The sequence below is a fragment of the Delphinapterus leucas genome, chromosome 20, assembly GCF_059928025.1.
Source record: "Delphinapterus leucas isolate spDelLeu-1000000601 "Yukka" chromosome 20, BTC_Dleu_Yukka2, whole genome shotgun sequence".
Taxonomy (NCBI): Eukaryota; Metazoa; Chordata; class Mammalia; order Artiodactyla; family Monodontidae; genus Delphinapterus; species Delphinapterus leucas.
This window is the reverse complement of record NC_143148.1, coordinates 45,713,586-45,726,051: the sequence shown is the minus strand read 5'-3', so window position 1 is coordinate 45,726,051 and position 12,466 is coordinate 45,713,586. Positions and strand designations below refer to the sequence as shown.

The following is a 12,466-nucleotide window of genomic DNA, read 5'->3' as shown; positions in this document are numbered from 1 at the left end:
AGGAAATAATAAATATATGAGTGGACATCACTGAAACAGAAAAACATAGCAGTAAGAGAAAACCAGAGAAATGCACATACATTTAAACCTTGTAATTCCTAGATATACATATATAAAAATCATCATCATGTAGTGATAGCCATTGTAACGGAATTCATAATTTAAAAAACCTAAAAATAACTTAAATGTCAGAAATGAAGGAACCGTTTAGATAAAGACATCTATGTAACAAAATGCTATGCTTCATTTTTTTTTTAATGTAGCAATTTTATAGGAACTATTGTGGTATGATCTGAGATGTCAAGTTAAAAAGGCAAGGTGCGTAACAATATAAAAGGAATACTATAATATGTGTAGGTGTGTAGTTTTTAAAAAATGTGTGTATGAGTGTATATTTTTATATATTCACATACACATAAAATATCTTGGAAACACACACCAGAAACTGGTGATAGTGGTTGCTTCTGGAGAAGAGGCCTATGTGGTTTGGATACAAGGGTAGTATTATGTTTCACTTAGTACTGTTTTCCCCTTTAGAATTTAATACTGTGGAAACATTCCCTATTCAAAAATGTATATATATTTGGCTGTGCTGCGTGGCTTATGGGATTTTAGTTCCCTGACCAGGGATCAAACCTGGGCCCTCGGCAGTGAGAGCATGGAGTCCTAACCACTGGACCGCCAGGGAATTCCCCCGAAAATATTTAAGTTAAAAGAAAAAAAAAAGGTAGAAAATATCATTAAATAACATGAAGGAAAGCAAAAAGGATTGAAGTCAGAGGTCCTTGATAGGTTACAGTTTGGCTTTCATACATATGGAGTCTCCTTTGAGGAAGCAGGCCATCGTTTACATAGGATAGCCAGAAAAATCAAAGAGCTTCTGTGACCCTTTTCTCTTTACTCTTACAGTTGTGTCTAAAGCAAACATGGCAACTCCTTTGCTATATATATACCTAAAGGGATTAAAAAGGTACAGATGGACAAGCTAATAGGAGTCTCTATTTACTGATAAAGTTACCCAAACTCAGGCATCTTTCTTTGAGGCTGCAGATTCCATCCAAGGTGCCATGTGTCCTTTGTTCTGTATCTAGGATGGAGAATAAAAGGAATGGTACACAAATTGTTTCATGACCACATACACAGTGTAGTCATGAAAGCTAGCAGTCAGAACTTGTTATTGTGGTGTTTTCACTGTGTCAAAAACACAGATAAAAGCAATTTTCAGGAAGTAAAATAAAAATATTGACCTTGCCTTGCATAAAATGTTTGAATTCTCCAGAATTTAAAATTAAAGTTACCCTCTGTGTTCAGAACTACAATAGTGTGACTCTATTTATAGTTCTCTAAACAGCCATCTTCTATTTTATCTTCTAGAATAATTTCACATCTCTGATTTTGTTACCTTCTTCTGAAACAACGTTTTTAAACTGAAGTATAGTTGAGGTACAATATTATATGTTACAAGTGTACAATACAGTGATTCACAATTTTTAAAGGTTATAATCCATTTATAGTTATTATAAAATATTGGCTATATTCCCTGTGCTGTACAATATATCCTTGTACCTTATCTTTATATATAATAGTTTGTACCTCTTAGTCTCCTACCCCTATATTGCCCCTCCCCCTTCCCTCTCCCCACTGGTAACCACTAGTTTGTTCTCTGTATCTGTAAGTCTGCTTTTTTTGTTATGTACACTAGTTTGTTGCATTTTTTAGATTCTACATATAAGTGATATCATACAGCATTTATCTTTCTCTGTGTGTTTTATTTCACTTAGCATAATGCCCTCCAAGTCCACCCATGTTGTTGCACAATGAAAAAAATTTCATTCTTTTTATGGCTGAGTAGTAGTCCATTGTATATATATACCTCATCCTCTCTATCATATTCATCTATTGATGGACACTTAGGTTGCCTCCTTATCTTGGCCACTGCAAATAATGCATTCGGATGCATGTATCTTTTCAAAAGAGCATTTTTGTTTTCTTCAGATATATACCCAGGAGTAGACCTGCTGGGTCATATGGTAGTTCTATTTTTAGTTTTTTGAGAAACCTCCATATTATTTTCCATAGTGGCTGTACCAATTTACATTCCCACCAACAGTGTATTAGGGTTCCCTTTTCTCCACATTCTTGCCAACATTTGTTATTTGTACTCTTTTTGATGATAGCCATTCTGACAGGTGTGAGGTGATATCTCATTGTGATTTTGATCTGCATTTCCCTAATGATTAGTGATGTTAAGCATATTTTCATGTGCCTGTTTGCCATCTGTATGTCCTCTTTGGAAAAATGTCTATTCAGGTCTTCTGCCCATTTTTCTTTTTTCTTTTCTTTTTGTGTGGTATGCGGGCCTCTCACTGTTGTGGCCTCTCCCGTTGTGGAGCACAGGCTCCGGACGCGCAGGCTCAGTGGCCATGGCTCACGGGTCTAGCTGCTCTGCGGCACGTGGGATCTTCCCAGACCAGGGCACAAACCCATGTCCCCTGCATCGGCAGGCGGACTCTCAACCACTGCGCCACCAGAGAAGCCCCTTCTGCCCGCTTTTCAATTGAGTTGTTTTTTTGATGTTGAGTTGTATGAGCTGTTTATATATTTTGGATATTAACCCCTTATCAGTCATATTATTTGCAAGTGTTTTCTCCCATTCGGTAGGTTGTATTTTTGTTTTGTCAATGGTTTCCTTTGCTTTGCAAGAGCTTTTAAGTTCAATTAGGTTCCATTTGTTTATTTTTGTTTTTATTTCCTTTGCTTTAGGAGAAGGATCCAAAAAAAAATTTATATGATTTATATCAAAGAGTGTTCTGCCTGTTTTCCTCTAGGACTTTTATAGTTTCCAGTCTCACATTTAGTTCTTTAATCCATTTGGAGGGCTTTTTTTTTGTTCATATATGGTGATAAAGAATGTTTTAATTTCATTCTTCTGCATGTGACTGTCCAGCTTTCCCAGCACCACTTATTGAAGAGACTGTCTCTTCTCCATTGTATATTCTTGTCTCCTTCATCATAGGTTAATTGACCATAACAGTGTGGGTTTATTTCTGGGCTCTATTCTGTTCCATTGATCTGTGTGCCTGTTTTTGTGCCAGTTCCATGCTGTTTAGATTACTGTAGCTTTGTAGTATAGTCTGAAGTCAGAGGACATGATACTTCCAGCTCCATTCTTCTTTTTCAAGATTGTTTTGGCTATTCAAGTTCTCTTGCGTTTCCATACAAATTTTTTAAAAATTATTTGTTCCAGTTCTGTGAAAAATGCCATTGGTATTTTGATAGGGATTGCAATAAATCTGTAGATTGCCTTGGGTAGTTTGGTCATTTTAACAATATTGATTCTTCCAATCCAAGAATATGGTATATCGTTCCATCCTTTTGTGTCGTATTCAATTTCTTTCATCAGTGTCTTAGTTTTTCAAGTATAGGTCTTTTACCTCATTAGGTAATTTTACTCCTAAGTATCTTATTCTTTTTGATGTGATGGTAGATGGGATTTTCCTTAATTTCTCTTTCTGATAGTTGATTGTTAGTGTATAGAAATGCAACATTTTTCTGTATACTAATCTGTATCCTGCAAATTTACCAAATTCATTGATGAGCTCTAGTAGTTTTCTGGTAGTGTCTTTAGGATTTTCTATGTATAGTATCATATCATATGCAAACAGTGACAGTTTTACTCTTCCTTTCCAATTTGGATTCTTTTTATTTCTTTTTCTTCTCTGATTGCCATGGCTAGGACTTCCAATACTATGTTGAACAAAAGTGGCAAGAGTAGGCATCCTTGTCTTGTTCCTGATCTTATAGGAAATGCTTTCAGCTTTTCACCTTTGAGTATGATGTTAGCTATGGGTTTGCCATATGGCCCTTATTACATTGAGGTGTGTTCCCTCTATGCCCACTTCCTGGAGAGTTTTTATCATAAATGCATGTTGAATTTTGTCAAAAGTTTTTTCTGCATATATTTAGATGTTCATGTTGTTTTATTCTTCTTTTATTGTTGTTAATATGGTGTATCATACTTGATTGATTTGCAGATACTGAGAAATCCTTGCATCCCTGGGATAAATCACATTTGATCATGGTGTGTGATCCTTTTAATGTATTGTTGGCTTTGGATTGCTAATATTTTATTGAGGATTTTTACATCTATGTTCATCAGTGATACTGGCCTATAATTTAATTTTTTTGTGATATCTTTGTCTGGTTTTGATATCAGGATGATAGTGGCCTCACAGAATGAGTTCAGAAGTGTTCCTTCCTCTGCAATTTTTTGGAATAGTTTGATTAGAATAGGTCTTAATTCTTCTCTAAATGTTTGGTAGAATTCACCTGTGAAGCCATCTGGTCCTGGACTCTTGTTTCTTGGGAGTTTTAAAATTACTGAATCAATTTCATTACTGGTAATTGGTCTTTTCATTATTTCTATTTCTTCCTGGTTCAGTCTTAGGAGATTGTACAGTTCTAAGAATTTGTCCATTTCTTCTAGGTTGTCCATTTTAATGGCATATAGTTGTTCATAGTAGTCTCTTAATACAAAAAAGTACAAAAGCAATCTTTTGTATTTCTGTGGTGTCGGTTCTAATGTCTCCTTTTTCATTTCTGATTTGGCATATAGCTGTTCAGAGTAGTCTCTTAAAACAAAATAGTTCATAGTAGTCTCAATACAAAAAAATGAAATACAAAAGTAATCCTTTGTATTTCTGTGATGTTGGTTCTAACTTCTCCTTTTTCACTTCTGATTTCATTGATTTGGGCCCTTTCCTTGTTTTTCCTTGATGAGTCTGTAAGGGTTTATCAATTTTGTTTATTTTTTCAAAGAACAGATTTTAGTTTCATTTATCTTTTCTACTTTTTTTAAATCTCTGTTTCATTTATTGCTGCTCTGATCTTTATGATTTCTTTCCTTTTACTAACTTTGGGTTTTGTCTGTAGCTTCTGTAGTTCCTTTAGGATAAGCTTAGGTTGTTTATTTGAGATCTTTCTTGTCTTCTGAGGTAAGCTTGTATCACTATAAACTTCCATCTTAGAACTGCTTTTGCTGAGTCCCATAGGTTTTGGATCATTGTGTTTTGTTTTCATGTGTCTCTAGGTATTTTTTGATTTCCTCTTTGATTTATTCAGTGATCAACTGGTTGTTTAGTAATATATTATTTAGCCTCCATGTGTTTGTGTCTTCTGCAGTTTTTTTCTTTTAGTTGATTTCTAGTCTCATAACGTAGTTGGAAAAGGTGCTTGATATGATTTCAGTTTTCTTAAATTTACTAGGCTTGTTTTTTGGCTTAGCATGGGATCTATCCTATGAAACTAACTTTTTTGCGGTGTGGTTTAAATATCTTTTCTATTTTAATAAATAGAAATACAAATTCTATCACTCTTGGGGCAGCATATTTTATAAAAGGCTACAAAAACTGAATTACCATCTTGATGAGTCTTTGTATAAAGGACCTAAACGTGTCTTATTAAAATCACCCATAAGATAAATAGTCCTTGTTTGATTCATTTGTTCTAACAGTACCATTAATACAGAAAAAGCATTGTGACAGAAGTCTTATGAATTCTTAAGTTCTCCTTGAAGTACTCCATTTAAGTCTCATATTTATTTCCTTCATCCATGGGTAAACTATTATACTCTTTTCAGGCAGGACAGTAATTAGTCCCTATAGTCATATAAATAAGCATTACATTAGTAGGTAAAAAAAGCAAACATGTATCCATGTGTCATTTCTTGAACATGGACATGGGTTGATATTTAGCTCAAAGTAGGCAAAACATCACTTGAATTTGTTTAAACTTTGGGAAAGGATACATCCACAACCAGGGAGAGCTGAACCAGACTTCTAAATAAATAAAGAAAATTCTTCAATTTACTTCCAGTCATCAGCAATTATCCAACCAAAAAAGTGACTACTTTTGCCTTTCTTCTCTATCTTCAGTGTCAAAGCTAAAGAGAAAATTTATGTATAAAACCAGACTGATCTTGGTTCTGTGGACTTGGAATATACTATGTATAATTTAGGTTACATTTTATTTGTCTATCATTTATTTATTTTGGCCAAGTGTTTAAGAAATTGGGCTACGGGTGAATGAGGCAAGAGCTAAAAATGCCTAAAATCAATGGTAGCAAAATTTCATCTCATTGAGTTATAGTTAAAATAATTAACTCAAATATTTCTCATATGATATGGAAATGTCTGTGGGAAACATACATGATTATGCTCAAATATATTCCTTCATTTGAAAATGTTATACCTTCCTCTCTCTAGAGGTTTCTCAAAGAGGAAAACAGTATAAGTTCCAAAGATGCAACGTTTTAGCTAGAACCTAGGAGCAAAATACAAATTACCAATACTGTAGGTAGAAAGACCTTCTTTAGAGACTATTTCTACTAATATAATAATATTAAACTATTGTTTTAATAAAGGACATCAAGCCATTCACATTACAAAACACAATAATACTTTATATTGCTAACAAATACATAAACATATAGTGGAAATATAAAAACATGTATAAGAATGAAAACACTGGATGTGTGAAACACTAGAGAAGGAGGAAGGGAAGAGAATGAGATAGGAGAGGATCACAGTGGGAACAGTAATTGTATTTATAATGCTTAATTGGAGGAGAAAGAGCAGCAGCAGGAAATCAGTCATAGTGGTAATATTATACAAAGCTGGGAATAGGTCCATAGTTGTTCATTACATTATTCTCTATTCTTACCTATATATTTAAAGTATCTACCAGTAAAATAAATAAGCCATTTACAATATCAACACAAGACGTATATGTAATAAATACAGCAAAATATATAAGATTTATAAAAAAAAAATAAGACTTTATTAAAAGACAGTAAGATATCAATATAAATAAATGGAGGGATAGTAGTGCATGTATAAAGAAAGAAAGGTTCGTTCTATATTTTAAAGAGAGTAATTCTCCCCAAATTAATCTATAAATGTAAAAAATTTCAATAGCTTTTTCCTTGAATTTGATAAGTGATGATAAAATATACATGGAAAAGCAAAGAGCAAAGAATGGCCAATATACTCATGAAGAAGAACAAGTTAGGGGGATTGTCCTACCAAAAATCGTCTTCCAAACACCAACACTTATTAAAGCCAAGATAAACACACAGTGGTCACAGTACAGGGACCAAGAAACAAAAGAGAGAACTCAGAAATAGACCCATTGATTATGAAAACTTCATTTTTAACATAGCTGGCATTGATGATCAATGAGAAAATGTCTAAGCAGTCCCACAATGGGACAGTTGGGTTTCAATATGGAAAAAGATCAAACTAGTTCCCTGTTTCTCACCATATACTGAAATCACTGCCAGGTAGATTACAGTCCTAAATGTGAGAGACAAACTACAAAAGTTTTAGAAGACAATCTGTAACAGAATTTTTATATTACACTGGGAAAGATTTCTTAATCAAAAGACCAAAGTACCATTTAAAAAACAAAGATTGATAATTGGACCACAGCAAATTAAGAACTTTTGTAAAACAAGGAACAATTAAAAAAGCTTTTAAAGATAAGCCATAACCGAAGAAAAGATGTCTGTAATATGCATACATATACATCCAACAAAGAAGTCATATGCAGACTATTTAAATAACCCCCACAAATAAATCAGAAATGAAATATCTGCAAAAGAGAAGAGCACATCAGAGAAGAGAAAACACAAATGGTTCATCAACACATGACAATCTTATTATTAATGATGTAACTGCAAATTAAAACCAAAAGATACCAATTCAGACCCAAGAGACCCATAAAATAATGACAATATTTTAAAATCCTAACAAATCTCAGTGTTGCCAGAATGTCAAGCAAGAGGAATTTATGCATATTGTTAGTGAAAACAAAACCAGTATAGGCACTTTGGAAAATAAGTTTGGAATTTCTAGTAAAACTGAACATGCACATATTCTCCAACCCAGTAATCCTATTCCCAAGTGAACAGAGCTTAAAGAATATAGCCTAGATGTGTGTATGTATCACATATGCAAAATTTTATTAGCAGCATTATTTATAGCAACATAAACAATTAAAGAGCCTAATTTTCCATCAATAATGGAATGGATAAATATTATACGGCAGTGGAAATGAAAATGAAAGTACAGCTATATTTACCACCATGACTGAAATTTACAAACATGATTGTAAATATATTAAAGAGGCAAGCACAGAAGAATATATGCAAGATGGTTCCATGCACATCAAGTTCAATATCAAGCAAAACTAAAGACTCTGTCATTTAGGAATCCAAATATAGTTGGAAAAACTATAAAGAAAAGTAGGGGACTCATTAAAACAAATTTCAGTATGGTGGTTAACTCTGAGGAAAGCAAGTGGGATAAAACAGGGAGCAACACATAGGTGCTTTTAACATACTGGTGTGTTCTATTTCTCAAGCTGGGTAGTATGTACATGGATATATGTTTTATTACACACACACACACACGTTTCTCTTTTATATGAAAACTACTTTTAAAAATGTACGATATCAATAAAGATAACTTCAGAGACATTTCATCCTAGGAAACAGTGGTAGCTAAACATTTCAAAGGAACTTTAGATTATAAGTATCCAAAGAGTTACTGGGAAGAAGAAGAACACTGATAAAATAAGAATGAGAGATCATAAAACAGGCAAATATTAAAATGAATGTCTGGGCATAAAAAACAGATGTTGTAATTTTAAAATCCATTTAAATGGGTAAATAGTTACCTGGACAAAGCTAAAGAGAGAATTAGTGAATTTCAAAATAAGGGGAAAGAAATCCCCCAAAGTGCAGTAAGAGAAATAAAAAGATGGAAGATATGAAAGAGAAGTCAGTAGATATGGAGGATAAAATGCAGAGCTCTAATATAGAAAGCACCAGGAGAAGAGAATAGAGAAAACTAAAGAAGCAATATTTGAACAGATGATGGCTGAGAATTTTCCAAACATGCAGAAAAATATGAATCATCAGATTACAAAGGCCCAGCAGGCATCATTTGGAAGTTAAAAAAAATAATCTCAGTTTGACCCACATTATAATGAAACCACAGAGCATTAAGGGAAAAAGAGAAAAACATAAAAGATGCTTTCTAGAAATACACTGTCTACAGAGGACAATCAGATTGACAGCAGACTTCTCATCAGTAGTAACAGAAAATATTACCAAAATGTGGAGCAAAAAATAACTGTAAACTTAGAATTCTATCGCAAAAGAGAGGGTGAAAAAAAATAGTTTCAGACATTAAAAGCTTTTTATAAGGTAATATAAATTTTTTTATAGAGAAATTTTACTATCTGCAGCTGTTATTGAAAGCAATACTAAAGATGTACTTAAACAGGAAGAAAATCAAACCCAAGAGGAAGCAGTGAACAAAGCAAAAGTGAGCAAGGATATTCATAGCAGGGTAGTGAATATCGGTAATAACTGATTGTAAAATTAGTAAGTATAATAACAATAAGAATGTGTTTAAAAACTTGTGTGATGAGACAGTGCAGGGTATCCTATATAGAGTACAGACTCTGAAGCCAGACTGGGTTTGAATACGAACCAAAGTTCCCCTTAAAACTAAAAATAATGACTAAAGAACACTCATGGCATCAAAGGAATATAATTTACTTTTTTGTCTTTGTTGACTAACTGTCATCTTTAATAGATCAACAACAGAAGATCAATACAGGGGCTAAAAAGAAAGACAAGTGTGATTTTCAGACCAGTTGAACTTTTGTTACAAGTCTTAAGCGAAAGATATTCAGAAAGATAATCTTCATATTGTTCAAGCAAATTTTTCATGGATGGCTAGTTTGGGTATTCAATCAGAAATTAAGTATGTTATGTATTTGTAAAACAATTTCTATCTTTTTATAATATTCTTTTGTAGAAATGCTATCAGACAGAAGACAGAAAGGTAAAGGAATAAAACTGTTTTGGAGACAGCTAGCCCACTAGGCCAGGAAGAGAACTAATATCCTGGATTAATAAAGTTGACAAGTTTCTTTTAGTCTCTTATATTAACAGTAGCCATAGAATAGAATTAAGGCTTGCTTGATTTCTTTGGGTGACAGCCAAAAAACTGTTGCAATTCAATTATATGCTTAGTTCTGTAAGTATTTAAGTGCTTACTATATGCTAATTTGCAGTGAATTGCTTCTATCTAAAATCACCTCCTTCCTATCATTTTACAATGATGGAATCCCTGACCCCTTCAGAATCCCAAAAGGATGGTCACCAAGTTCAGTCTTGTACTTTTTGGATAACTAGCTCAATTTCAAACACAATGGGCTTTTCTTTGGGTTGAAAAGATTCCACCAAATGGCTTTCACTTGGCAAGCAATACCTTACTCCTGTCTCACCAGGATCTCCCCTTCTTGTGAGTCATTTCTATTTGATTGCTAATAACTATCATTTCTAAGGCTTTGGTTATTTTACTCCATTCACTCTCTAAGTATTTCCCTCTTTCATTATTTTGGGAAGGTTTACTTAAGTCAGAATAAGTGTTATCACCATGCATTCACTTAACTAATATATACTGGGCAATCATCACATGCCAGGCTCTGCGCTGGTCAGATCATGTTATGCTTCTGCTCAAACCCTCTTAGGTTTCTCACCTCCTTCTGAGAAAAGCCCAAGTCTTTACCATGATATACAAGCCTACCTTCCCATCATCCTCCACAATCTCTCTGACCTTCTCTCTGTTATTCTCACTCTCACTCTGCTCTGCTTACACTGGCCTTCTTGCTGTTCCTCTAACAGGACAGGAATATTCTCACCTTAGAATTTTGTGTTTGCTGTTGTCTCTGCCTGAATCACCCAGATAGCCACATGATTCCCTCCTTCACCTCTCACTTTACTCAAATGACAGCAAGGATTTCCCTGACCTTACATTAGATTACATTATCAGTCTCAATTTTTCACTCCTCTGTAGTAGCATTACATATCCACACTCTGGCCTTATGGTGGCCAAAATGTACATCCTTGCCCCCAGACTTTAGACTTGACCATGTGATTTGCTATTGCCACTGGGAAGTTACTGGACACGATTCAAGCAGACTTAAAATGGTTTGTACTACTAGTCCTGGGCTCTTATACTCCTGCTTTTGGCCATGGAGGCTAACATGATTTGATATTCCATTGGTGCCAGAAAAATGGGAGACACATGGAACATACCTGAAACTGAGCCATAAACTGGAGCCAAGTCTAGCCTGGATTATTTCAACCTCAGGAAACCCACAGATATGTCTGGTGTTGAAAGGCCACTGATTTTTAGGTGGTTTGGTACAAACATTAGTGTGAAAATAGCAAAGAGAAAGTGAAAACAACTGCCAACATCCAGATGATCCTCATCCCCTTTCCTTATTTATTTTTCTTCATAGAAGTACTTAAGTTTAAACTACTATATATTTTATTTATTTGTTTATTGTCTATCCTCCGGCATACAGAAACGTACATGCACATATGCACACAAATAAAAATTCTATGAAGGAAGTAATTTTTGTCCATTTTGGTTATTGTTATCATCCCTGCATAACAAAGGATCTGGCACATAACAGGTACTCAACAAACATTTTGCTGAATGAATAAATAAACAATACAAAGTCCCTGCACTCATGAAACTTACACTTTAGTGGGAAAAGCCAGAGAGTTAACAACTACACAAATAATAATAATTAGATAGTTGTGAGTGTTATGAGGAAAATAAAACAGAGGAATGAAACAGAAAATGTTGGCGTACAAGGAAGAAGGGTGTATAGATGATTAAAAAATTGTCAACAGGGGGTGCCATGTAAGCTGAGTCCAAATAAAGAGCCCTGCATACAGCTGGGAGAAGACCATACTATGCAAAACTGAGAATACAATGACACTGAGGCAGGAGTAGGAGGAGACAAAGAAGAGGCAGACAAACACCCTATCACTAGGGCTTCATGGGCCTCAGAATAGTCTTTGGATTTCATTCTAATTACAGTTGAAAGCCTTTGGAAAGGTTTATGCAGGAAAATGATTTATTTTTAAGGTCACTTAGTTTATTATATGGATTGTAAAGGGCAAGAAGGGAAGTAGGGAGACAAGTACAGTGGTCAGGGTCAGGATAGAGGTGGTGGAGGGGTTGGGATATCTTTTGAAAGTAGAAGCAGCAGGACTGACTGACTGACTGACTGAATGGATGTGGCATACAAGAGAAGGAGAGGCATCTGGAGGCTGGAGAAAAAGGAATCAAGGATGACCACTTAGTTTCTGGTCTGAAAAATTTACCAAATGTTAGTTTCGTTAAATGAGTTAAAGATGAGCAGTTATGGGGTAAAAGACATCATGAGCTCTATATTATACATTTATTGATCAACTCCTCTATACAGGGTTGTGCTACACAGATGACACAGGTACCTGTTCTGAAGAACACTTATGCCTTTGTCAGTTGCTAAACAGAATCAATAGTTTCACAGCTAACTGTATAATACTGGACTC

The 12,466-nt window shown here is 34.4% G+C and overlaps 1 long non-coding RNA gene across 1 annotated transcript in view; it reads right to left on the bottom strand.

Moving 5' to 3' along the window:
* The window catches only part of LOC111179566 (uncharacterized), a 139,228-nt gene extending 133,313 nt beyond the window's left edge, over nucleotides 1-5,915 (bottom strand). The window contains exon 1 of the long non-coding RNA XR_016391018.1: nucleotides 1,019-5,915. This is a non-coding gene — a long non-coding RNA (uncharacterized LOC111179566). The remainder of the gene's footprint in view (nucleotides 1-1,018) is intronic.
* Between the last annotated feature and the right edge of the window lie 6,551 nt (nucleotides 5,916-12,466).